Genomic DNA, 27,465 nt, shown 5'->3' on the forward strand with positions numbered 1-27,465 from the left:
CTGCGTAACTTGGTGCCTATAGTAAAACACTGACTTGTCTGTACCGTGGGGTATGCGTTTGGTCTTGGAACAGCTGAGAAAAACAGATATTCCCGGTTGTGGCTGTATGCTACCTCTGCACCCCACAGAAGTTGTTTTGTCACTGAGTTTCAGTCCTGACCTCTTCCCAAACTCATACTTTATTTGCTTTTTTTTACTTTATTTGCTTTTTTTTTACTTTATTTGCTTTTTTTACTTTATTTACTTTTTTTTACTTTATTTACTTTTTTTACTTTATTTACTATTTACTTTTTATTATTATCTTACAACTGTTTGTTATTTAAAACATAAAATACCTTTAGGTGGTTTTTTTTACTTTATTTAGTAATAATAGAAGGTATAAAGCTACAGTGCACGCAGCGTTTCCTACGTTGCAGCCTTCTGCCTTTGATCCGTGACACAAACTCCCGCTTGAGCCTGTGGCAGGGTCCAGCAATAACCTGCTGGAGAGACCGCGCGGGTCAGGCTGGTGGACCCAACTTCTGTTGTAATTAAAAAAAAAACCCTTGTCCTATTTCGTGTGTCAAGCACAGTTTGCTGTGAGCCGGCAGCTTCCAGCACCGGCCGTGAGACTCCGGTGATGCTGATGGGATGGCTGCCATCCTCTCCCTCAGACCCTTGTGCAAACAGAATTCAGGGGGTCCTTCCACCTGCAGACAGGGCGTGATCTTAGCCTGGAACAAGGGGATGGTAAGCAAGGCAAAACTGTGTCTGTTTGTCCCCACCGAAGTCTCCGGGGGTCGAGATTGCCGTCTGGTAAATCCATGTGGCTCCACTGATGCTGGCGTTGCCTCTCCATGGCCAGCCAGAAGGCCAGCAGAAACACGTCTCACCTGGAGGGTGCAAATCCTGCCTGAGTGTGGATTTTATCTTTCCAAAGCAGATGCTTCTCTTTATCTCTGTTTGCACAGCATTCGGCACGACAAGGACCCACTCCTGGTCAGGACCTTGAAATGCAACAGAGATATTCCAGGTGTAGGACAGGGTGGAGGGAAGGAGAATACACACAAGCATCAGTGACTTCTGGGTCTTAAGCCAAAGCATACGTGTAACAAATATTTGGTGTCAAGGAAAAGTGTAATTGTGGGGCATAGAAATCCTTTGTATAAATAAAAATCAGGAATTTTAATAGCAAAGACAGTGAGAGGTGAAAGGCCTTCCTTTGCGGTGGCACCAAAGACATCAGGACTCATTCCTACAAATCGCGTTTTACACAAAGTAAGGTTTAGCGACGCAGCATCTTACCGGCGGCCAGCAAATTGCTAAATAACACTGACCTTGCTGCCACCGACACCTGCGCGAGCCTTTGAGAGCGAAGAGTCCGCATTTCCTTTTCAAGACATTGCTGCTCTTTAAATGGCTGCTACGTTATGTCATTAGGTTCAGACGATATCCTAAAGCGCTTAATTTAGCAGTCATCTCATGGCATATTAATTAAGGCTTTTGGTCAGTTCTTCTCCTTTTAAGAGCCTGAGTTGTAAGACAGATAAATTAAGTGCCTGGTGAAACTCGAATTTCACTGACCTTTTCTCTCGAGCCTCCCCGCCAGCAGTGCTCCTGATGTCCCACCAGGTCCTCGGTGACAGCGAACACCCAGCAGCAGCTCCTGACCCTCTCGACTGAACGACCAAAACCTTGGTGGAGCCAAAATCCACGAGCGATACGTGACAAATCTCGAAAAGCTGAGACTTTTCATGAGCAGTTCTGAGGCTGGTGAGAACGGCAGCTTCCAGCAGCCGGTTGCTGTCTGATGGGACTGGGCAGGACTGGGCAGCCCGCTGCCCATCGCGGGAGCCGGGTAATTGCATCCTTGGCCAGACCGCGTGCTCCCGTAGCCAGAAATTCAGATTATCCAACTGCTCCCGAGCACCGGAGCTACACTAGAAATGTGCAGGAGGCACATATGGGCCCAGAGCTGGGAGATGGCTCCTTCTGCTCTGGTCATAAAATCCCCTTTTTTTTTTTTTTTGTTTTTTTGTTTTTTTGTTTTAGAGGTTGAAAAGTCCAGCTCTGTGTGTGCTCTCCACGTAACACCCCCCCCTGTACCACAGCACCAGAGGACAGGGGCTGGCCAAACACAAACAGCAACATTACAAAGCTAGTTTGGGGGTTAGTCTGGGGGTTTTATCATTTTCTTTCTTGTAAAATCTCACTTGCCTAGCTGGACTGCATGAATCATTTATGAGCGCAGCCTTAGAGCGCCGCAAACTAGTCAACTGTATTCAAATCTCTCTTAGTCTGCTGCAAATTTGGAAACCGGTGAGGGGCTGGGGAAAGGCCCCGCGAGGGTCGCTGGTGTTGGCACAGCTCGCAGCTACGGCTTCTGCTTGAGCCTTTGAGTGTCCTTTAAATACTTTGTTGGAGAACGCAAAGCAGGGACGGGGGCACGGACATGAAATAAGCTGAAATGGGGTGTACTTGCTTTAAATTTCAGGTTCATTAAGGGTTCTTAGAGTGTTGTTGGAATGCAGGGGAGACTTGCAGACATCCCTGTGATCCAAACCTGCGCTTTTTCCTTCTACTCCAGAAAAAAAAAAAAAAAAGGATCATGGAATCATGGAGTGCTTTGGGCTGGAAGGGCCCTTCAGAGCTCCCCCAGCCCAGCCCCTGCAGCGACAGGGACAGCTTTAACCAGAGCAGGGTGCTCAGAGCCCCGGCCAGCCTGGCCTGGGATGGTTCCAGGGATGGGGCCTCCACCGCCTCTCTGGGCAACCCCTTCCAGAGCTTCACCACCCTCACTGTAAACAATTTCTTCCTTATCTCCAGTCTAAATCCATTCTTCTCTAGTTTAAACCCATCACTCCTTGTCCTGTCACAACAAACCCTGCTAAAAAGATTCTCCCCATCCTTCCTATAGGCCCTCTTTACGGGTTTGGTTTTTTTTTCCATGTAAAATGGACCATATAAAGGCATCTAGACCCTTTCAATATTTCCAGTGTGCATCTTTTCCGCCTCGGGGCTGCCTTGGTCTCCTGGTGGGGCTGGAGGAGGCTGGTGGCCCCGGGCAGCCGGGGGATGCACACCCGCCCCGGCAGCACTGGTCTGCATGTGCCGGCAGTGCATGGAGCCGTGAAATGGCTGTCGTGACTCCTTCCCTCCTATTCCACTTTTTAAAAATTTATGGTAATATTTTTAGCAGGATCTCCTCGGCTCCCGGGTGTGCCCTGGGCTTGCGACTGCTCCATTTACAGTTCCGGGAGGAGGTGGGCAAATGAGGTCTGTTAGTTGCTGCTATTTACATCTTTCAGCGCACGGCCCCGTGGCTGGGATCGCTGTGCAGCGTCTGCTGTCTGCGGCTGAAGGCGCGGAGCTGAAGGGAGCTAAGGTTAACGCACCCAGGCTGGAGCTGAGACGTTCCCCGCCTGCCCCGCAGCACCTTGCTGTTAGCTCAGCTCCGGGGCGCGACGCACCCGGCGCCCTTTGGCGTGACTTCTTCCCTCCTGCTCCTCTTCAAGTTCACTTTTTCACGTAGCTCCCATTTCCAGTTTGGCGCTGACACTATGACCCAGTGGTCTTTAAGCACATGCTTTCGGAAAGTTTATGAGAGGTGGTTGCTGTTGGAGGTATACAAAGTCATATTTACTTTGTGGGATGTCACACTAGTCTCTTGTAGATTTTATCTACAGTATGTTTTTCTGCATCTCCTGGCTTGCGTGAAACAAATGGAGTCTTTCAGAATATGTTTCCGTTTGTGATTAAATTTTTTTGGTTTATCTGTCACTGGAGTGGAGGCTGGGTGAGAGGACAGGAGCAGCTAATCCACCTTGACGCGCTCTGCAGCGTCTGGAGCTGCTTGTCCATAAAGGGATGAGCGGACCGGGGAGCCCTGGTTCTCAACCACAGACTGCCTGGATAGATCACAAGTTGAGAACATCGCAAAGTGAGAGTTTGGAATTCAAGGAGTAGGCAAAATTCCTGAATAAATAGGAATTCTGGATTCTGCAGGTTAACTTGGATAGATTTGTGCGTACGGAGCTGTGGTTTCTGTGACAAGAAATCTGCCGGCAATTTTTCCAGCGTAGCAGAGTTTGTCCCTGACTCATTTGTACTTCTGTTTGGAAATCCTCTGCTCATTGTAAGAGGATCCCTGGGTCTCCATCAAAGCTGATTAATTACCCCACGTTGGGGAGAGGGCAGCAATAAACTTTTTTGAAGATGACAGTTAATATGTTTTCCTGGTTTCAACCACTCTTATTCAGCCTGGGACACCAAATTAATCTGCGCTAAACGTTCACTTGTATGGTCACAATTTCATCATCCATTTGAAGAAAGAGACCCCTAATAACAAAGCAGTTAATCCTACAGTCCTCTGCCTCCTGAGGCCTCTCCCAGACAATTCCAGCAGCATCCTTATTAGTGCTATATTCATCTGCTGGGACACGTCTTAATTTACATATCTGCATTGCCACACGGAGTGATATAACTACATGGTTTCTCTCCCTCACCACGAAGATCCTCTCTGGGAGGAAGCTATAAATAATAGCGCGGTAAAGAATTCCCTTCGCTTGTTTTCTTCTTGTCCACTTTATGGACGCAACGAGAATTGCCTGTTATATGGAAAAATGAATTATTTTATTAAAAAAGCCAGAATCTTCACTTTATGTCTTTGTAGTCATTCTTCGGAATATGTTTCCCTGGAATAACTAGTTGTAAACACTGGGGTTTGAGCCTCGAGTAACGGTAAGAGCATCTCTCTGTGATAGACTGGGTACTAGATGCGGTACAGTAAGGACCAGATAAAATGAGATCTTTGGGTGTGATTACAATTACCTTTTTGCCTCTAGAGTTGCAAATTAAAAATATTTTAATTTTGAAATGGTACTGTGTTGAACACTAACATTATCAAAGTCATTTGTGTTGTTTCTTAGGCGGAGAGAAAGCTTTCAGCTTGGAAGACTGCTATTACCTAATAAACTACCAAGACTTCTCTCATTTTATAAAGATGGGGAAAAATGGGTGTAAAAAAGAGTCCAAGACTGAGTAGGTTCTCTCTTCTATTAACAGACCCTTCTTGCCTCAGTGTTTCTGCAATTTTATATGTTCAGAAAGGGTTGCATTCAGCAAAAATGGAAGAAAAATAAAGTTAAATATTATATTTGGTTTCCAAACTGTGTTTTAGTGTAAATCCTGGACTAAGCCTACTTCAATGACTGGGTGGGAAAAAAAAAAAGTTCAGCTTTCATAATCAGCTATGAATGCAAATGGTGGAGAATGGATGAAGAGACTTATTAAAGAAATGTTAAAATCCCATACTTCACCTCTGGAGAGGCAGGAGATGCTGTACATGGCACTCGACCCTTCTGGCAGGCACTGCCTTCCCATTTCTTGCATGCGAATAGACACCAAGCCCTCACTCCTGTCCATGCAAGCAACACGTGTGGAACAGAATTTTTTCCAAGCCATCAGTTATCCACCAGGTCATTTTGGCAATGTAGTTGATGCAACTCTGATTTTTATTAAGTAGCTATTCCTCTTACTAAAGCTAACAGTGGCGTTAATTCGCTGCCTGCGCTCTGGTTATTTGCCTGAGCATCTCCTGCCTCACAGTTACAGACATCTGCAGCATTAATTTAGCTCAGTAAATTGTCCCAATGGGTGCAAACGGGAGTCGGGGCTTATGTCTGCCTTCTGCTCTAAAGCACTGTCTGTTGAGATACCCGCGCTGTCCACACAACGCAGCGGTACGGTGGGCATACGGACCTACCTGGATGGCCTTCACCAGGAGCGTAGTGTGGGGAAAGACTCACTGGTTTGAATACGCTCGTGCCTGCACTCTGATTTTTTAATAAAAATCCTACAGAAAAATACAGCTTCATGAGTGGCAAAAATACCTAATATAATCAGTAATTGATATCAACTGAGTTGCGCTGTCAGTGTTAGATAACATCCGATGCATCGCCCACGTCTGACGCACAGGGCTGTGGGATGCCCAGCCTGCCGAGAAGTAATGTCCGAGCATGGGACTGAAAAGGATCTGTAACACAAAATCTGACCCACAGGACGTGTATTTCTTCACAAAGGCAAAGTACTTCAGGCCTTTAAAGCTGGTTCTCCAGGCCCAGAGCACCGGAGCACCTTCTCCTCGAGGGGTTTGCCCAGTGCCCCTTGTCGCTGTGGATGCCGTACGCCTTTCCTCCTCCGGTCCCTGTAAGATGGCACAAACCTTAACCTGTGTCGGAGCAGCTGAAGCGATCTCTCCTCAGGGCTTGGAGGGGAGGCTAATTCTTCTAATTCTTGTTTCAGTGACTGCCTTCTCATCTCGCGCGAGTGCTCGTTGCGGGCGCGCGGCGTGGGCGAGCCCAGCCGACGCTCCTCCGCAAGCGGAGCCGTACGCAAAACTGGCGAAGCTCTGCTGGGGATGGCAGCTGGCCCCGGGCCAAACTGAAGCATCGCCTTAAATTGATCTGAGGGCTGGATAATACATCAGGCAGCCTGCGCGCGTCCTGAGAGATTGACGTCGGAGATACGGCACCTTTCACCCCCCACAGCTTTACAAACCGCAACTGAGAAACGCCGATCGCTTCATCTCGTAGGCGCCGGCTTTGTGGTGGGTAACAGAGACTGGATGCCCACCCTTCCCCTACCACGCAGTTGTCCTCCCCACAAAAGTGACAGGACCTATGTGTTTCTTCTTTCCCGGTTCTCCATCCAAATTCTTTATGGATGTAGCTCCATTTTTGTTTCATCCGACACCAAAGCGCGACAGCTTTTGGGGAGGGAACGATGGCAATGCAAAGTGTACAACATAATGCAAGTTCAGAAGAGGGAATTGATCCAGCTACAGTTGTCAACAGCTTAAATTTCATGCGAACCAGACTAATAGGGAGGTTTGGACAACATCAGATTTAGAACTCGTATTTTTGATACATGAATCTCTGGGGAGTATATGAGCCAGACGCTCTGATTTCCACGGGCCCAATGGCTGTTTCTTTGCCCCGAGAGTGGCAGTGGTCCAGCTCTGTGTCTTGGAGGTGCGGTTTCTGCCATGAGGACACCCTGCTGTGCAAAAGCTTTCGAGGTATCTGTAGGTATCTCCGATATTAACAGCAGAGCTTTAGCTTTTCCCTCGTAGCTGACACTTAAATTTGGGCTCAAATACGCATTATATCTTTGAAAGAAACAGCTATTACCTGACATATGTGAGGGAAGGAGACAAGTGTTATTTGCTCAGTGAAGAATCAAAGAACTCAAATTCTTCTGTATTTGGATTTTTCTCCAGCTTTCTCTAACTTGTTTCCTATGAAAGGACAGCAATCTGGGCAAACCTGGGAAAAAAATGCCTCGTGCCGTATTTAACTTCCATGGGGACAAAGAGGGAGAGGCAACTGAAGCCAGCAGCCTGTGCAGCCAAAGCCTTCAGCTTGTCCATGAAAGGTGCATATGTAATGTGAAGGAAAGAATAAGTCAAACATGTATGTTTTCATATAATTTTGAGGGACTCAGGGTGTATAGGGGGGAGGGAACATCTAAAATTAATTGTAGATTCCTTGCAGAATCTCTAACAGCTCCCTTGCAGCGTCCCCTCTCTTTCGCTGAAGGGGTGAAATGAAATCCAGTCCTTGATTCACTGTTTTCTTTGATCGCTGACCACGCGGTGATTGATCATAGCAATTTCTCTCACATGAACAGAATCCTTTGGATAAACTCATTTCAGGCACTGAGGGCTATAAATGTGTTACAGACCAAACACTCCCGTTTTGCTTGTAGTGTTCAAACTCATATTCAGTAGAGTTCAAAAAAACTTGTGTAAAAGCAAGCAAACCACTTAAGACTCCTGATATAATGAATTTCGGAGAAAGACAGTCCTGTATAGGTATGTTTTAATTACAGGAGGACATTTCACTACACAATACATCAGAAATCTTGTAGAAGCAGGACAGGAAGAAAGAGATAAAGCAGAAAAAATGCCAATGCGTGTATGTATACATGCCGTGTGTGTGTTTGCATCCACATGCAGGCATCCAATAAATGTCTAGGTCATACAGCAATCCAGATGTTGCTCTGTGTTAATCTTGTTTTCTTTCCAAAAGATAACAGTACCTAGAATTTCATGTGCACGCCCTATTTCCTGTATGCATTTTATGAGAACAGTTGTGGTCACATGCCTGACATAGCTAAATAATCATATAACCATTTCTACATATCTTTGGATCTTAATTTAAAATGTATTATCTGACCCTTCACTTATTTTGCAGTTATCGGCACCTCCAGACAAGATGAGAGCCTATCCAGAGGTAAAGTTCATTCACGTCCAGGAGGATTTAGCTGTAACCTCCCCCAGGTAAGGGACCACGTCTTTAATCTGAACTGCGATCTAGATTTTCTCAAAGTTGTTTGGATCTCCTCCTGTATCATAATTCGTACTTATTTGATTTCATTATGATGATTTCTTTCATGAGAAGATTGATCCAAACTTGGAACGGAAAGGGTCGTGCGAAAGCCATGCGCAGTTGTTAGTGCACAGGCAGTGGAGAGGGCATCTCAATGCCGAGCTAGGTTTCAGCCATAAGTTTCCCATCTTCCTTTCCTATCCTTAACTTACCTATTAGCATATTCATTAAATGCGTGGTGGTGGGCACGCTGACTGCAGTGCTCTCACGCTGGGCATGAAATCATGAAGCTGCAGTTTATCTGAGTTTGGATTAGATCAGAAATTAAAACCTCAGGCCACTCACTCTCTCTGAAAAATTCATGGAGGTTCAAATATCTCTGGGGTGAACCTGTGTTAATGTACCATCATTTTGTGTTGCAGGTGTGCAGAAGATACCACTGTTCAATAGTTTATGTGCAGAACAAGGGACCTCTTTTTCTAACAAAATTGCAGCCTGAATTACATACCTGATACCCTGCTGATCTCCTCAATAGCAGATCAGTGAGCGGAAGGTAGTTTTTGATGGATCAGGTAGGAAAATACTATTCACAAATCATGAAGAACCACAGCTTCAGGCAACTCTGCCGTGCTTCATGATTTCGCCTTTTAAGATCAGAGTGCAATACCTTTCATTGATACTTGCATTCTATTTGGTAGTTCTTTTGGTAGCATTAAGGGTTTCTGACATGTCTGATGCTGACAGCAAACGTTAGCAGAATACGCAAAGCTTCCTAAATCTCATGAATCCCTTAGCTTTGGGTTAGCATGAAGGGCGTGGAGCCATGCTAGTGGCAACTCTGAGTGTGTTGGCAAGTAGGATTATCTCTTTCCTCTATTTCTCCAACTCTTAAACACGCGAGAAGATAGATGTTATGCTCTCTCAGAGTTGGAACAACATTTTTCCTGGGGATATAAAATGGAGCGTAGTGCAGCAGCAAACATACACCTGGTGCCCATCAGCACTTCGCTGCTGGCTCCAGGAGCGCTGTGCCAACACGGACGTGGCTCTCCGAGATGTTGTCCCATCTGGGGGCCACCATATCATGCTGGGGCAGGGCCTCTACGCTCTGTCTTGCCCTTTGAGATGAAGGGGTCAGCCTGGCTGCAGGAGATGCTACAGCTCACGGACTGGCAAAGTTAGCTTGCGTGTTTGATGAGATGATTTATTTGCCAGTGTGGTTGGCTCTGGAGTGCCGACAAATGCGCTGGACCAAATGTAGTCGCTTTATGAAGAAACATAAACTAATCCAATTTTAAAATAGAACAGAACAATTTGAAATCATGCTCATTTACTGTGTAAACACTGACCACAATTAACTGGGCATTCTTCACTTTGGGGAAATACAAAGTTATGGATAGATGGGGAGATATTCTGCTCGGTTCAACGGTTTAGGCAAGCACGTGGTGGTAAGTAACTTCCATTTTTACAGTGATACTGAATTAGTGCCCTTTAGAGAACCGCTGGAGAAATTCAAATTAGAAAATAATCAAGAGCCTTGGTAATGTGTACATATGGTAATATATAATGCGTTACACAATTAAGTCAATGTTAGTTCAAGGAAAATCTTTGAAAATCATTCACTGCTAATGCAGCGCCAGATTGTGGTACCACATAGCCCCCAATTCAGCCTCGGACCTTCATGGCACAATATTAATTTGAACTCGCACAACTTCGTGCTCGATATGAATGGGGAAAACATTTTTTTTTTTTTTTTCACCCAGAAAAACGCTAACATTTTTTTGTGTATTTTCTTAACCCAAAGCAGTTATAAATCCCCCAGCCCTCAGGTGAACACCTAAATTAAAGATGGATACAACCCTGGTAGCATGCGGAGGGGAACCCACGTTGGCCAGGAGCAGCCACCATGGGGTCAGGTCCTCAGCATCACGCTGGGTGGGGAGAGGTGGCAGAGGGACACCAGGAGTGGACTGTGCAGCGTCTCAGGTTTGCATCTCCCTGACTGTCCACTGCAGACAGAGCGTAGAAGCAGTCTGAGAGTAGAAAACACATGTTTTGGGGAAGAAAGAAGAGTTTTCAAGCAAGGATGAGAACAGACTCTCTGAGCGGGATGGTGCAACACAGCAGTGATCTTCCCTTGGGCCAAAGGCAAATATTCAATCATATCTTAAAAATTGTCCGGACTGATTTGCAAAATAAGTTTAATTCCAGAACTGTGGTTTTTTTTTTTCCCCCCTCTCTTTCAGCTGCAGAGGTTTTGTGATTTGTACTAACCTTGAAGATACAAAACAAAATATGTGCTAATGATATTCCTATCTCCCAGCTGGTGTTGGCAACTCTTTTACTGCTCTGCAGGACAAGTGCAAGTACAAATGCAAGTACCAGAACCTTGTTGAGAGCAGAGTGTCCCACATTTCAGTCTAACCATTCGAACTACAAGACATGTAATAAAACAGTTTCTGCTCTGAATGAATAATTGAGCTGCTTCTGTGGGGAGGCCTCTAAAGAGCCATGTGGCAGAATGTTTTTTAAGGCACTTATGAAAGCTATCCCACCTGGAAACCATCCCACACACAGAGCCCACATTGCTCTTCCTCTCAGCTTGGTTTAATTGCTCGTTCCATGTCTGTACCTAATCTGAATGGTGAAGAAATACGGCAGGCTACATGAAAAGCTGTAGTTATTTTTAAGGTAGAGCAAGACTTCCAAAATCATGAAAGCGATGAATGCCACTGGGCAGTTTTTTTGTTTGAGAATTCCTTCCATATATCAAAATTCCTTCCAAGGATATAGAAAAGAATTTAAGAACACTTTAATGCTTGGTTCATGAAGCAATTATGTAGCACATAAAAATTTCACCGCTACATCCTCCACCATACAGCAGGTGCTGTGGCCCCTTGCAGAGGGGCCCTGCTGCTGGGGCACCCACCCCAGAAACTTCTTCCTTAGGCAGGCAGCCCCCGGCTGGCTGGCTGCTCCAAGCCATCGAGACAGACTGCCATGGAGAATAACTGTTACATTCTGAAAAATAGTTTGAGATTAAAAAAATTCCCTCTTTCTCCTTGGGATGTAATAGAGAACAATAACAACAACAATAAACCCAACCAACAGTAGTAGTAGTAGTAATAATAATAATGTTGACAGTATTTGTGACATAACAGCATTTCCCAGTGGAAGATGTTTTGTCAGAAAAATCTAATCAACTGGATGCCTACTACCAGTAGCATGATAGTGGTTGAATGTCTTAGTGGTGCATTAGGCAGCTTGAATAACACACGGCCTCCAATTCCTGTCTCAGCAAGTAAGCTGGGAGTAAAGGTACAGTCTACCTACTGCTGAACATTATTTATGCCAAAGTTAGAGTCAGAGGAGAGAGGTAAGTCCCTTTGAAAGCCTCCAAATATTTTCTTTCCTGAAATACAGACGCTTAGATAGACAGGGATCTTTTACTGCATCCTTGGAGGATCCATTTGCTTCCAAGGACTACGTGAGAAACCGAAGCAATCAAGTCAGGGGGACAAATTCCACTGTTTTTCTGAAATGCACACATAGTAAGTCCTACCTGATACATGCAATGTTACTTTTTAATTCTAGCAATGCGTATATGTTTTGCTGGATGAAATGTTCTGATTCTGGAGTGAAGGTAGGGAGTTTAGCAGCGACTTTCAGCCCTTGCGGGAATTCAGCTCACAGCATTGGTCTGACTCTTGAAAAAGATTTTGTCTCCCGGTGCTTGATTTGAACTTGTGTGGCTAACTTGTGCTTGAGGAGCAGATTTTTTTCAACCACAACCTTTGTCTCAAAGCTTTAGGTTACCTTTCATATATTCTGGGCCCAAACCACTCTGTTTCAGAATACAGGAATGGAGACGTTGACTCTTCTACTTGGGAAGTTGGTTGTCATATTAACCATCAAACCAGGAAAAGGACATTCTTGTGAAGAAGAGGACACAGCTAGAGCACTAGTTACCTTTTTTTTTCTGAAGCATTTGCATGTTTCTATTTAGCATGCAATTTTCATACCTGAGCTGTCCAAACTATTTAGATTGCAAGTTTCTCATCTGTGGCACACCATGCATTCCTCTGTGTTATAAATTAATAATTTTAATACTTAAGCCACGTGAAAAGAGAAATGAAGTCAAAATGTGGTTTTATTATTCATGTTACCTGCTGTTACTTTGTATTAATTTGTCTCTGGGGCCTTAAAAGTTATTTTTTTATGTTTTTTTTAAAGGGGGGAACCATGAGCAAGATAAAGCTGAACTAAACAACAAATGCTGGAGATGGAACAAATATCCCCTACTAAGATTCAGCTGTTTTGTGCTTCAGGAAGGTGCTGTCTTATCCTCATCCCTGCCTTTCCAGTGGGCATACTAACGTGTTTTTGACATAATTTGTGCAGAGGCCACCTCCAGAGGAGAGTGCTTTGAAAGGAGCGTTACTCTCTTGTAGAGGAAATGCTGATTTGTTGGAGGCATGCACTGTACATCAGGACCATACCTTCTGGCAGTGATGTTAACTCACGGCAGGATGGAGGGATGCCTGAGTTACTGTCATGCTTGTGGTTATTTGACAATACAATAACTATCCATCATGGAAATATGAACCACTTTTGAACTAAAAAGGAAACCAAACATTCCTGGGAACAACACATGAATCGAATACGCTTCTCCTCATTCTCACTGCTGTCATTTGATTTAGATGAGGCAGTTCCTTCCTTTCTTTATGTCTCACTGGGTATTATGCAATTTTCCCCCAGAAAAACTCCTATTGAGCTTTTGCTTATTTCAGTTTGATCCAAAGTTCAAAGGATTCAGTAGAGAATCTCTCCATTAGCTTCAGTTGCCTTGTATTAAGCTCTTAGGTCTTTATTTGGTCTTTAAGCATCTTCTGTTTTAAAGTGCTACACAAGCTTCTTGCTAATTTTTTATTTCTAACTCACCAACAGACAGTGGTGTCATATGCTACCCTTCTCCCATTTCCGTAACTGAAGTTACTAACTCAGAGACTGTGGAATTTGGAGGGGAATCCATTAATGCTGTACAAACCGTCAAATTTCTTTGCTTGATGGTAAGCCACTATTTAATGATCTTAGACATGGTATAATTGGCATTTCCTTCTATCCAGTCTATTATTGCTCTACTTGTAGTGCAAGATGAAGGGTTTCGTTACATCATACTACACAGAGAAATACTGGGGGTGTTTAGATATCTACCACAGCTTCTAAATTATGCAGGATTAGAGAACAGATCAGGTTCGCTGCAGTGACCTTACAAAAGATCCCTGTGTTGCTACATGAAGGGTTTGAGTTCGGTGACAACTACAGGCAAGGAATGGGGGTGAGGGAAAGGCAGCATATTAAGAAAATGGAGAAGGTTGGAAGATAAATTTGTAATACTCTATTTAAAAAATGTTGTCACTTTTTTGGTTAACAAATTGCCCATGAACAGATCGTGATTTTTCTTGATTAATGTATTAATCTTAGTGAGTACTTTATCATCTGCAGCTTATTAATGAAGTTTCTTTGAATAGAAATTTGGACAAGTTAGGCCACATGGCCAGCAGGTCCTGGACTGGATAAGGATGTCAAAGACTGCAAACTGACCACAGGGATATTCCATACCATACGATGTCATGCTCAACAACAAAAGCTAAGAGAAAGGAGGAGGAGGGGGCATTTGTTATTAAGGCTTTTGTCTTCTGAAGCAACCACTCCACATACCAAGGTCCTACTTCCCGGGAAGTGGCTGGATATCACGTGCTGATAGGAGTAGAGAATAAATCTTTTTGTTTTCCTTTCCTTCCACACATGGCCTTTGGGGTTTTTTTATTAAACTGCCTTTACCTCGACCCATGATTTTTTCATCTTATTTTCTCCCCTTGTCCTGCTGAGGAGGGAGAGTGAGAGAGCAGCTTGGTGGGCGCTTCCTGGACTACCAAGGTCAACCCAGCATGTACACATATTAAAAATACTTTGCAGGGACAAATTGTGTCAACGGCAGATTCTGTTCTTAGGGAGCTTCAGGTGAATGTACAAAACACGCTTTTGATTTCCGTATTTTCTTTAGTTTGTTCATTGCTTTATTACTAAATATGCCTGATTAGCAATACTCATGCTTAATTACCCTCTAGCTTGTATGGCTTGTAAACTCTCTGGTTAACACTACATTTCTCATCTCAAAGTAACACTGTGACATGATCTGACATCTGTTATTTACTTCAGCATTATTTCTTTTTTATTTGTGGACAAAAGACTGCAGACACTAGACCGTAAATTTTCTTTCTTTGCAAAGGCGTACAGTGGAGAACAGAGCATAAAGACGACCCAGAATATATAAAGAATCAGGATGTAACATTGTGCCCAATGAAAAATTGTGCAGAGGAGGATACATTACAGAGAATCTTCTTCTATTAAATCACACACAAAGTTTCATCACGTTTCAGCACTGGGAACTTAAATATTCAGTTTTAGGAACTGAACAATTTAATCCTGGGTTGCAAAAGATTTGCAGCAGGTTTTTGAAACCGAAAGGGGATTCTATTAAGTGCAGAGGAATGCAGTCCTGCAGTCCATGCGAAGATGATTAGAGTTTTTCCAAAAGTCTGTTGGTGATTTGGGGTTTTTTTTTTGTTTCACTCTTTTTGAATAAGCAAACCTTGAGGTCATTTGCATCCCACTGCATCTGGATTTTTTACATCCATCCAGACTTGTATTACCGATTCTGATTTTCTGCAGCCTGTACTGTGGTTCCATTTATAAGGGACTACCAATTTAATTTCCAGCAGCAGCACACTTTGCAGGTAGATCCTTCAGTGAGGCCTTATGCTGAGTATGGCACTTCTGAACGTGAATAACGATACCAGGATTTAGCCTTTACCATTATAGAAGTAAGTGATTCTGCTGACCCCGTAGCAGATTAATAATTCAATTACACAAGAGAAAAGTAGACCTGTAACTGCAGAAGCACACTCCACAAAGTCTACATTAAAAAAACGCAAACAACTCAACAAACAACAAAAAAAAACCCAAACAAAAAACTAAACCCCCACATAGCAGCATGAGAAAAGCCTACCTCTTAATAAGCATATTGTATAGGAGCCTCTCCTGCAGCGCTGACACAAAAACAATAAAGATTTCATGTCTTGTTAATAGCTCTTCCTTTAGGGGAGTGAAAAGAAAATTACCTAGAGAAGAAGCAGCCTCATGGCAAGTTCCTTTCAGGCTTATGGACTCCAGAGATTGAAGTGGTTTTTGCCCTCAAATAGTTTCTTAAGTATTTACATAAAGGGGTGTCAGATCAGCCTTGTACACCATCTTTTACAGGCAAATCAAGTCTATCAACAATGCCACCAGCAATAAAGCCGAGTGCTGCCAGCGCGCGGATGCTCAGAGCCGCTTAGCTCTCGCTACTGCATCCATCTCCTGTATCTTTCTTTTTATTTACCCATCTCCTCAGCACTTTTAGTTGGACCAATATAACACATCTATTTATTACCACAGCTGCTCTAGATGTCTGAAACTATATACAAGGATATGTGTTCTCATAAGAGAAGAATAAATGTATTAGTCTAACATGATTTAGTAGTCACAAGCCTTATCTCCCAAGTTGTCTGGAGAAAACACAAACAGCTTTTACTAAGCTCGCACACGATGATACTTACAGGTTTATTCTGCAGCTGACTGACAAAGTGCCGTATTATGAAGGCTGGAGTACCGGCAGGGCTTTGTGTAATACTGGATATTTATAACACCTTTGGAAATGATTCCTTTGTTTTACTAATGAACGCAGGGGTATTGCCAAGACTGGCTGGAGATGTATTTCAAAAGCCTTGTGCTTGCGCTGCCGAGGCTGACAGTCATCGCTGGGACATTGCAGAAAAGCCACCTTCGCTAACCAGCACCTCCGCTATTTCCTTACTCAAAGAGCTCATAAAGATGACCTCTTCTGAGGAAGAAGGTCTATTTCCACACTACGTCCCATAAAGCACCAAATCGTGGACACTAATGTGTGGTGTAAAGGCATTATCACTTTATTCCAAGAGGTATATTGTCACTCTGAGGGCTATGAAGGCATTTATGAATTGAGATTTTCCCAGGTTTTATTTTTAATGAAACACTGAAGTATTTCTGGGTAACAATGTGATAAATTAATGGCAAAGCAAAAGAATTTGTTTTCATGTCAGGGGGTACACAACAAAAAAAGCACATAATCTTGCCCCTCTAGAGCAAATAAACTTCAAAATTGTGAAGCTAATGGATAAAATGTGAGGTTTTCAGAGAAAACAGTAGGAAGAAATTGAAGCATTTGTGCTTTTGCAGAAGCTTGGAAGAAGGATGAAAACGTGGAAGAAAGTATTTTCCGATAGTCAGGAAATGAAGAAAATGAAGGACCAATTCCCCACTCCGTGGACTCCAGACCCTTCCTGCAGACTTGTTTGTGTTATTCAGCCCCCTGGTACCTCCATACCCCCTATTTAATAAGGTACTGTGAAATAAATGACAGATTTAGGAGGTGCTGAGACGCTTAGGTAACCGGGACCACAGACGCATCTACCTTACATACAAGAGAAATACAACTTGTCCCTGCTGGCATTTTGCTTCTGTGTGGGCGTGTAAGAAGAGCAAAGAAATATCTTTAAAAAAAAAAAAAAAGTATCTCCGCGCTCACTCCTTTGAGCTATTTGCTAGTTGCGCATAGCTTATCGCCCTACCTAACGGCAGGGTGTATCCGTCACCACCGCTAAAAGCTGATGCCCCAAATCCCACAGCTTATGGTGTCTTCCTCACTCCAGCCAGTTTGGGAAGTGCCCAACTTCTTGCCCCCCTGCAGCCTGATTTCAGGAAGGAAATGTTTCCCCAGCCAGGAGACCGGGCACATTTAGCACTAGTGGGTACAGCTTTGGGTCCGAGCGACGGACTCTGCTCAAACGCGCCTGAGCTCTAAGGGTTGCAGGACTGCCCTAGGAGCCCTGGGCACGGCTCTGTACATGGCAGCAGGGGAAAAAAACATTACAGGCAGACTTTTTAAGATTAATTTCTTATTTCCAGTGACAGGATGATAACCTGATAGCCACAAAGGGCTGTCAAAGACAACTCCAGTGTATGTTCGTGCCCAGTGGCAGGAGCCTGGGATGAAGGTCCCGCCACCCACCGGCACTTAAAGAAAGACCCTGTTTCTAAAGAGGTGCTTTGCTGCAGCCCTGAACAAGCATCGAAGGGCCTGGAGTTTCAACTTTGTTTATGCTCTCAGATTTCTTTACGGACCTGCTGAGCCTGTTTGTTTTCTGAATTTTCCTCCTCAGCAGTCAGATGCAAGATCCTCTGTGCTGCAAACGGATACACATGTATTATTTCTGCCTAAAAGACGCAGGGTACACCTGACCTTCCAGTGCCTAATTTTCTTCCTGTATAGTAGGAAGAGCCTCCGTGGTGGTTTCTGCAGTCTTCTCCAAGGCAGAGAAAGTAGAAGTAACAAGAGCTGCCACTTAGTTGCCTACGTCTTGTACCTGATCTAGTCCAATTTACAATATAGTACTTTACGTGTCCATTAGTCAACTACCTCCCACCAAGTGTAATCAAATTACTTTCCCTTCCCCCATTTGATTTCCTTGGTAAAAATGCACACACTTCTGCCTGTCAAACGCTAAAAAGGGCTTATTAGGATCAGTCATAAAAAAATCTATATACTACCTACAAATAATTGAAATCCTATTTTGAGCTTTCTAGATGCATAAATCACTTTTCTGCTCGGCAATCCAAATCACAGCCATTAAAACCTTTGATCCTGAAGGACAACAAAGGAGAAAACACGCTTTCTTATCTCTTGCTTTGGTCCAGTGGGAAATAGGAGGAGATGACACCAGAGGTTTTTACAGCCTCAAATAGATAGGCATAAAGCACTCTGACCCACGTAAAGAGTGGGAATGAAATTGAAATTGTTGGAGAACAGCCATTCTCTCATGTCAAATGCTTTCTCGGCACCTAATGATCATTCAGCCATAACCTGAGGAGCCTCTGCAAGAAAACACATACAGGTGTTCTCTGCTGAGATTTTTCCTTAAGAATCCTACCTAAAGTAGAAGTATGAGCAGATTTTTTAAATACGTATGTAGCTGCAGGTAAGGAATTAAAAATCTGAAATCTAGTTGGATCACAGTTCTTGCAAGGTAACGGAGCTTGCACCTTATTACACTGGAAAATTGTGGATTCATGCATTTTTTGCAGGAAGTGAAGTGAGAATGAGTTACAAACCTGGATTTAAATTTTGACCGAGCTTGAGTGCAATGTCTGTTTACAAGGCCAGTGTGTCCCTGCTGAAAATCAGGCTTCCCAATTAATATACATTTATTCATTCACTTATTTATTTATTTATTGCAAGGGCAACTTTCTAGCAGTCCTAGCAAGATGTTGCAGCAAGTATTGTTTTACCCCCTACCTAGGCTAATGCAAAAAGAAATACTTGAATGTAAACGCAATGCATTATTTATTGTAGAAAGGATAGTCTAACCCAATTCAACAAAGAGACAGAAAAAATATTTACTTTTGCTAATTTGATATCTGAAGCTGAGCTTAACATCACCAAGGTTCTAAAATTGCCCAAGCACTTATTTTTGTATTTCTGTAAATTTGTCAGTGACATTCCCTGATTTCTCTACCTTCCATAGCGATCTTTCAGGAAGATTTGTCAGGTCTGGATTAGACCCCGAGAGCGGGGAGGTAGCATCAGTAATGCCTGAAGGACAATTAGTGACTGTAGACACAAATCCTCAGCACCATTTGGGCTGAAGACCTTCATTATGTGGAACAGAGTTTAGGGGTCTCTGTATGAACTACCAAGGTGTCTTTGTGGACTAGGAAAGATGTGAAACCACTGGCCAGCCCGTTATTCGAAAGTTTTTAATATTGTATAATAAAGCTTTTTCAAGACATTTTTCTAGATAGAGGAGAGAATAGTACATCTTCGGTCCTGCCTAAACTATTTGGTGTAAGTTATCTGAAATATTAGGACCGTTCTTGCCTTTTCAGCAATCATTTATACACATATTGCGATCTCTGTGCATGGATTTCTCTTGCCTAAGCTCAACATATTTCCACCTACAAGTTTTTCTCAAATTCTTTATCTGAAAACCTTCTATTTTTTACCTGGCTATAGCACAGTTGAGTTACGATGATTTGGTTTCTTAACGGACGCTTTTGTATCCAACACTCTGTACAGCACTTCTGCATATTTTTCCTAAAAATTTTAAATATTTCTACGCATGCCAGAGCCTTGAGTTGGCCCAGATTCTGACGTGGATCTGTCTAAACCATCTTCCACAGTGACCTTGGGAAAGAGGAGCTCGGGGTGCCTGCTTCTACCCAAATAAAGGCACCCACCAGTGCGACGCTGCCTCAGCCTGCTCTGCTCCCGGCGCATGGGGTGCTCTGCGCTTGGGGGGGAAGGAGAGGGTGGTGAGGAGGGGGCTCTGCCCTGCTGCAGAAAGCCCCCTGCTTTTACCTGAAAGGCCTGGAAACGAGTTTTTTGCCTGTCTTCCACCAGACTGGAGGAATTCCTTGTGGCCTGCATAGTCTCTGATGAGTATCATTCAAGCTTTTGGGTATTTATTTAAGTTAGAGCAGTAACTCATCCTTTCCTGCTTGTCATAGTAAATCAAAGTTAAAAGAGATATATACTGCTATGGAGAAAATTATAATCTTAACAAATATATAAATAATGCTTAATAAAGTGCCCTAAATACTGCTGATGGACCCTTAGGCTTTGGAGAGACTCGATTAGTGATTGGTGACCTGTCAATCTGCATCGCAGGACTGGCTGAGACCTCCCTTCCTCGGGGGACACCGCTGGATTTGTCTTTAAAAATTAAATTAAGATCAGATCTGTTTTGCAAATCATCTGAGAAGCCTATCGGGCTCCCTGGCTACATCAAAGGCAAGGCAAACCTTTATCTTTGGTGCTGTTGAACATCATTTGAAAAAACTTCAATAGGGAAACGTGCAAAGACATTGCTTTATGCTCTCGGATTGTTTCAAACAAGTTTAAAGAGGGTGGTGACACATCGTAATAGCAACCAAATTTCTCCTTGCTACTGTAAGTGCATTTGCTTTCAATTCTGGGTTGACTTTTCCACCAGCTAATTTCAGACGAGGAGCTCTTGACCGTTGCCTTCTTCCTGCGGCCGTGCAGAGCGGTCGGAGGCCCTTCACTCGCCTTTCCCTCTGCCCCGGCTCTGCGCAAGGGTTTCCAGTCTGCCCGTTTCCTCTGCAAGCAGCAGCAAAAGCTGCCTATGCCTTCATTTTGGAGGGTTTACTTATTTAGGAACAAATGCTGAGCATTTGTTCACAGCGAGCAACGCTTTATTTTGTGAACAGGTTCTGCTCAGACCGGTGGGTCTGTTCTCAATCTGTGATACCATATGACGATGGAAAAGCGGGGAGGATTAACCTCCCTCTGCCGCAGCCATCCACCTATACACATTTACACTGCATCTTATTTCTAACGGAAAAGAATAATTGTAGGTACAGCTTTGGAAAAGATTTTGTAGTCTATTTTCAATTTTTTAAAAAAAGTTTCAGTCAACACGACATGAAAATTTGTCTAAGCTTTTGGCAGACTTAAAAATAATAATTAAGCTTTCCTTCCAGGTTGAACAAAATGTTCCATTTAAATCCAAAATTAAATACCATTTCCTACTTGAAAGCTTGCTTGAACGTCTTTACAAACAAGATGAAAATACATTTAGAAAGTAAACATTGAAGCTAAGAATTAAAAAATCATCTTGGATTTATTGCAAAGGGTATGGACACACCTGGTGCTTTACTAGTTTTTTCAGTTTCTTTTCACTGAATAAAAAATTGGCAAAATTTAATAGTTTAATAAAAGCTTCAGGTTTTGAAATAGTCTGTGAGATTTTGGAAATTGTCCATAAGAAAGGTTACTGCTCTTTGATGCTCAGGGTAGAGAAGTTAACACAAAAGACTGATTTCTGAGAACGCTCTTAAAAATATAAAATGGTAGATAAAGCCTCGCAATCGTGAAAGGCCTGTGCTGGGTCCTTCATCAGTTGTATCCAAAGCTTTTGGCAGAAGGAAGGGTCTGCTTTCTTCTTCTCCTCCTTGCCAGGCTCTTGGAGCCAGAAAGAATAAAGCCCCTCGATCTCCTCACTACACCTGCACACCACCGGGTGTACGGGGGGTCAGGGACCAGTCAACCTCTGGCAGAAAGTGAAGCCGCCTGAATCCCTCAGCCAGGAGCTGAACGCGGCCCGGGACTGGGAGGGAAGAGCACAGCACTTGGCTTTTTCCTTGGAAGCGAGTAGTTCTGAAGAGATATTGAAGACAGAGAAATCCTCTGTTTGTTCCAAGTGGCAGGTTTGGAGGCATTAGAAACAGGCAGTATGTTACAGTGGGATTACGAAGAAAAGTGCAAACTGCAAGATGAAATCATCCTGGAATTTAAAGGAAAAAAACCCCACAAACCTGTACTTCTTCCAGAAAAGCTGCTTTCCTCTGCAAGAAAACATCTGCCAAGTGAGAGCATTGATCATGTTGATGCAGAGCTACATAATACAGCTAAGTCGTGTGAATTTGAACAGTTAACAGCTGGACTAATTAGAGAGCACAGTATTATTGGTATAACTGATAACCAGGACTAAGCAAGGTTATTTTGCAAGTAATAGATTTGACTTTGCAAAGAGCAGTGGATATTTGCCGAGCTAATGAAAACTGCGCTTCCCAAATTAAAGCGAGAGCAAGCAGGGAAAGAACTGGAGTGCACCTAATTAAAAATGCATGCCGAGGCAGGAGGACAGAATACAAGGGTAAACAAATGGCAGCGACCAGATTTGTTTGCCATAAATATGGAAGGAGGCGCAACGCGACTCGGAGGGGCGCAGCCCGCGGGGTGCAGCGGCGCCTGTGCGGCCGGAGGAAGCATTTTGCGCCGTTGCCGATGCTGCTGCGTCTCCTCTCTGAGCAAACAGCCCTTCGGGCTTCAGGGCTGGCAGCCCAGCGTCTTTTACTGAAACCAAACACATTACTAGTGTCTCCAAGAGGTTATTGTACAGCTTACAAAGCTAATACTTAAAGTGTTTGCGTTTTTGCATGCAAATAAGCTTTGATTTGAACTCATTAGCATTTCCCTTTCTGAGCTCTAGGTTGAGTTATTCTTAGACTCCTTTCTCTTGGAGGAATTATGACTTATTTATCTGACAGAGTGACTACCGTCTCCCATCTCATTTTCGTAATCTAACATAACCTTCACAATTCTCAACAGCTTGCTTTGACAGATACCTACAAAAAGAAATATGTCACGGGCACAGCTGTGTGGCACCTGCCTTTCCCGGACGGGACTTTGCATAAACCTTCCCCTTCGCTTTGGTCCTCCGGATTCGTACAGCGAGAGCCCGGCTCCGGCAGAAATGCCAGAGGGTTTGGCTGCTCCCAGCTATGAGTGGCTGGGGTAGGGGTGGTGTTTCTGGTCCCGTCCCCCGTGTTGGGGTTCAAAGTAGAGCTCTCCTTTAGCCTGAGTTTTTTCTTCTTATTATTTTCCTAGGTGAGTATCTTTCCTCATCTCTCCAACAGGATATCTGCTGGCACCACCGATGGGCATCTCATATGAGAAGGATATATAGGACAAGGCATAACATAAATTTCATTATAGACGTAAATTTATGGAAAAAGGTGCTAACTAATCTAGCAGGTGCACGGAATAAAGGTGTGCTGACCACTTGCTAATATTTCCTCTTTAGTTATGGGAACAACTTCTGCCTGGTGGCAGGAATTAGCAAGGCATTTGGAAAAGCGAGGCTGTTCACTTTGGACACGGAAAAAGTGGGGGCATTATATCAAATAATGAATGGCAGAGAAAATGTTCGCACTGTCTCAGATTGTAGAAATGAGGGATCATTGAACAGTGACATAGCCTAGGTGGATAAAAAGGAGTTGTTTTCACATAGTGCGTGATCAGTTAGTGAAATTAATTGTCATGGATGGTATTGATGCAGAAAAATGTGGCTGGATTCTAAAAGTTGGTCATCAATAGGGATAACAAAAGCATTCAGCATAATGATATTATTTCATCTTTTTATACTTTAATAAAAAGACATGCGTATATTTAGAGCATATTTAGCTACAAAATTTTACAAGAGACATGAAGCCTCATGCATCTGGGTTTAGAGCCACCTATTTAACGATTATGAATGAAGATGGAGTGGCTAGCATCCCAAATTGTCATGTTGCAGACATCTACTCCTTTCCAAAGCATACAACGCCAGCGCCTTGTCAAAGAGCAAACATGGAAATAAAAGACTACGGATCTGAAGCAAGTGAATTCTGATATCTAAACAAGAAAAAAGTTGGTGGTATCCCTGTAGCAAGCTCATGCCCCATAATACATCTTATTTGTCAGGTGTGGAAAATTCGAGCACAAACTCCCTGTTAATATCTTGACATTATCGCACCGGTTTCTGGTTGTAAAAAGTTCCCTCATTTCAAGAAAAACTCAGATCCATGACGTTTGGCCTGCCTTTACGTTAAAACCATAGGGGACCATTTATCTTTTTAAGGGACTTCACCCAAGCTCGCTGGGGAAGTTGAGCTGAAGGTCAGGGCTGTCGCGGAGAGGTGGCCGCCAGCCCCGAGTGCCACCTCCCCGTCCTCATCGCCTGAGCGCTGGCTTAACGCGCGTCTTGCTCGTTAGCTGAGCACATTACCTGTTTGCTGGGGGATTGAGTGGTAAGGCTAATGCTGCTGTACTGAAATGGCTGTAAAATCATTAAGCATATCTTGTTTTACTTAACCTAAAGTAATTTAAATCGTAAGACTTCTGGAGAGTGTTAGTGAGACCAGAATTCCCTGATGTGATAGGGGAGACTTTAGTGCAAAATGAAATCTTATCATATTAAGCATAATTTTTACCATACCAGTGACTCAACAGATTAGTAAATGTTGTTTTTCTGAAATTGTAAGGCAGCTCCCGATATGAAATTGGATCATGTCAATTCATTTTCTCCATCAGCTTTGCAATACTGCAAAAAGCAAGGATTTGTCATTAACATATGGAAATCACTCAAATTTCTCTTGTAATTAGACTTAGCCTGCCTATGCTATTGACACATAAATATTGGTTTCTGTCTTCTTACAGAAATCCCTGTTTCCTTTTAGATATATACAGAATAAAACTTATGTAAACTAAGGAAAGCTAAAAAGTGAAGAATTTTTAAACTCTGTAACTGGAGAGTTCACAGTTTTGTCAGGGGCATTTTAAAATCATTTCAAGGATTGTCTGTTCAGCTAGCGGAATTGGCAATGTTAGGGTCTTTGGGAATGTTACCTTTTTTTTTTTTTTTTTGACTAAACTCAGTTAAATCTCAACAGGTTTTGATGTTTGGTGACTTCAGCCCAATTTCTGCTGCTTTCCCTTAGCCATTCAGAGCCACTGGGCCATGAGTTTGTGGGCCACTGGAAAGGTGACTGTGGTTCACAGAGTGAAAATAAGTGCTGAAGATTATGTACACACTCAAGGTCAAGTTCGAAATAGTATAAATCCATCTCTATATAGCTGTCTTAAAGTTATATTAAAGTTGCAGCTGCTCTTCGTAGTGAGAATGCTTTTCCATACCCTGGTCTGAAGTTTTTAGGGTCACCCTTGCAAGGAGCTTTGACAGTACTTAGAGACTGATCCAGTCCCATAAAATGAGGATGAAGACTTTTTTCCTCTCTCCCCACTGCAGCACAGCTCATAAAATTCACCCCTTATTTACCAGGTAGATGTTACATGTCAAATCTGACCACCTGAAATACATGGGTTTTATTGCTCCCCTGCTACGAGCAACAGGAACATTATTACCACAAAATCATCACAATGCAATTACAGTATATCCAGCAACAGCAAGTACTATAAATTTATGTTCATGGAAATCTCCCAGAGCTATACTCATACAGCAGAAAATTTAAACATCTGATCCACATTTTACTTTTTCTATAATTTACTCTCACCTACTAATAGTAGTATTTTGAATAATTAGTTACAATTTAGCCTGAAGGTCTCGATTTGCATTTAACCAGCAAACTTTTACAAGCAGCGCACATTAATAGTTTAAAATGCCACAGCAATGTTTAATCAAGCAAGACAATGCATAAAAAGACCTAAAAATATTTCTAATTGGCAATGCAATTATTTAACTTATTGTCTAAACTTTGCTGTCATATGCTTTGTCCAAGACCTTAAATTCAGACTTTCCAAAATGAAAACAATAGATCAGCAAGGCAATATCCTAAAGGCAACTCCTTTTACTGCTGAGCAATGCCTTATGCCAGAACTAGACCTGCTAATATGGTGCAGATAATGAGGTATGAAAGGCTGAAAACGCTCCGTCGAGGCTGTTGCGTATTTTGGGACAGAGTTTAGAGACATGCAAGTCTTGCTTTGGGTAAGCAGGTACACCCTGGAGCAGTGCAAAGCGCTCCACAAAACCCATTCCTCCTTTTTTGTGGAGTGCAGGCACCTGACAATTCCCACAGCAGCCTAACCACAGGGCCCCTTTCCAAAAGGCACCAGTCTTGGTCTAACAACTTCTAAACCACGTTTTATCAAAATATGTTCCTCATTCTGCAGTAAACGCCAGGCAGTGCTCGCTCACTTCATTAGGGCCATTTGCTTCATTTCAGACCCAACTGCACCCAGCCTCAGCTCACAGACGCTAAATCTTGCCGCAGCGTTCCCTGCTGAACCAAAGAGCTTTCCACCGTCAGGAATTTTCTCTGTATCTAGGTAGCCATATGCCATCTGGATAAAGAGATAAATTAGGAAGCCAGGAAGTCTCACAGGTACTCTGATGAACCATATCGGTGTATTTTTTTTTAAAGACATATCCACAGGAATCAGCAGATGCCATATGTGCCCCTCTCTCCCTGCACTGCAATGTAGGAGTCTTGCCACCAGTGGAGGGAACCAGTCCTCTAACTGAGAAGCATAATTAAGTGAAATAATCTTTACTGCATCTTTCAATTCTCCACTCTCTGCTCTGGCTTTACTCTTCCCCGGAGAGTTTTCTTTTTACTGCTAACACTACTTTGTCCAGAAGGCTTCATAAATCACCTTCTGAAGAACCAAGGTATCACCTGTAGCTGTTCCCATTCATACCCCGTGTAACAGTTCCTCTTCAGCAGTAACACAGCACTCCACAATTACATCTCAGGTACAAATTAGAAAGCAGAATCCAAACAGTTAAAACCATTTATAGTCTCATCATATGGCCTGTTTGACAGCCAGGGTTAAAAATTAATAATGGTTTGAACAGAAGAGAGATACCTTGTTTCTGATGTCAGTCTTAAACAATATTAAGAACATAAGAACTGCTACAGCTGGTCAGGCTAAGGATGTATTTAGCAAGCTTCTGCTCTGTGGCAGTGATGATTATGGAAGAATTTAATAACATGGCAGGTAAAGAATAATCCTTCCTCCTCTTGGAAATCATCGCCAGCAAATTTTATACTTTTTGAACTGTCGTAGGGAAAGCATCAAGACGATGACCCAGGAGACTTGAAGTTGATTCCTGCTGCTACCACTCTCGTCTCTATTCTCTCTGCGCTTAATTCTGTGTCTCTGCCTGTAGAAAGGCGATAATAACACTTCCCGTGTTCCACGTGTTTTTTCTATTTCTAAACCCTCTTCTCAGGATAGAGAAGGTGCACGTGAATGGAGAGCCCTTCACTCAGTTGCTCTAGGGTCATAGCAGGATAGCGGTCTTACTACAACACAGTCTAATAATAGCAACAATGATGATAATACCTCTTTAAAAAGAGAAAATAATCAGTAGAGTATTAAGAGAAACTATTTTTCTTCCCTTTTCATCACCTATCCCTTTCCCTTTTCTTGCTCCCTCTCACTCCATTCCTCCCTGCCAGCCCCACAGAACATGAAATGGATTTTCCCAAAGCAGACGTGAGCCTTCGCCAGCAGATACTGTCGCTGCGTGATGCTCTTATTTCGAGGTGTTGGCAGGTATTGTAAGAGAGAGCTGAGAAAGTGAGTGAATTCCTGACTTAAGAAATTACATGCCTACAGCACATCGTATGGTTAATAAAATGGAAAAAT

Source organism: Pelecanus crispus, chromosome 7 (genome assembly GCF_030463565.1).
Source record: "Pelecanus crispus isolate bPelCri1 chromosome 7, bPelCri1.pri, whole genome shotgun sequence".
In the NCBI taxonomy this organism is placed as follows: domain Eukaryota; kingdom Metazoa; phylum Chordata; class Aves; order Pelecaniformes; family Pelecanidae; genus Pelecanus; species Pelecanus crispus.